The sequence below is a fragment of the Cynara cardunculus genome (assembly GCF_001531365.2).
Source record: "Cynara cardunculus var. scolymus isolate 2C chromosome LG 5, CcrdV1, whole genome shotgun sequence".
NCBI lineage: Eukaryota > Viridiplantae > Streptophyta > Magnoliopsida > Asterales > Asteraceae > Cynara > Cynara cardunculus.
Window position 1 is genome coordinate 31,467,880 of NC_037532.1, and position 1,573 is coordinate 31,469,452.

The window sequence follows — 1,573 nt, forward strand, 5'->3', positions numbered from 1 at the left end:
ACTAGCTGCAGATAAACATAATCAAATACATGATAAACATCATTTGAAATATAAAAAATCTAAAATATAATTAAGATAATCATTGAGTTCTAACAGAATACTTAATTATTATCTTAAATAAATTATTTTATTAAACCAAAAATAAATTCGTTTGTTTTAAAATTCAATCAAATCATAGTAAAAAAATTGAATTAAAGAAATTACACAAAAAAAAAAACTTTTAAATAGTTAATTTGATACTAATATCGCTTATTTTTATCAAAATTTTATAATATTTTCAAATTTATATTTCATTTAAAAATAAAAAACATTTTCTTTTTCTCAAAACCACATAAAATCGTGTTATAACATTGATAGACCCAAAATATAAAATGAAACATTAAAATCATGACGTATATGGCTGCATTGTGTGAATACCCTTCTAATATATATATATATATATATATATATATATATATATATATATTCCTATAATTTCTCTAAAATAAAAAATTAAAGGTCATAATCTTTAAATTAAATTACAATAAACTCCAACAAATTCTATATATTAAAGATTTCATCCTTAATTATATTATTTAAATATTCTATAATTTTATTTTTCAATACAGATTTAAAAAAATATTTAAAATGATATTAATTCGACTTTCATTAATGGGATAAATAAAAAACTCATTTCTCTCTCTTCTCTTTGGAGTTTTCGAGAATTTTTTTATATTTGTATTTTTCTCCATCATTCCCAATTTTAGAGAATGAGATCGAGAAGGTGTTGGAGCTTTAGAATATATTCAAGAAATTCTTCAAAATTTATTTAAAACGGAGAACCAAATGTCAAAATCTTAAAAAAAATTACATTCTATCTCCAACAAATTCCCTATTTTGAAGAATTTAACATTAATTATAATATTAAAATATTTCATTTATCTACTAAAATTTATTTCTCTCCCTAAAATTTATTTTCAAAGTTTCTATTGGTGGTCTCATTTGGTAATCATTTTTGAGATTTTTTTCCATATTTGGAAGAAAAACTCTTCTCTCTTCTGCTTTCTCTATTTTAGAGATAGTTTGAGGAAATTGTTGAAGCAAAATATTGGCTCAAAATCCCTTTTTTTATCCATTTTTGAGAAGCTATTTGAGATGCTGTTATAGAGAATAAAATTTTGATTTTTTATGCTTTAAAGAAGTTGTTGAAGATTCTCTAAATAGTCAAGACTCTTATTTATATTATATTATATTATATACTAGAATGGTATTCACATAACATAGCTAGATACATCTCGATTTTTTCATTTTTTCTTTGTATCAATCGATGTTATAATACGGTTTTATGTGGTTTTGAGAAAACGTAATGTTTTTGTTTTTAAATAAAATATAAATATGAAGATTTGATAAAAAAAAGTTGAATTTTTTTGATAATAATATCAAACTAACTATTTAAAATTTCTCCTTTTTTTGTGTATTTATTTTATTTTATTTTTGGTTTAATAATATAATTATTTTTATAAAGATAATAATTAAGTATTTTGTTAGAACTCGATAATTATTCTAATTATATTTTAGATTTTTTATATTTTAA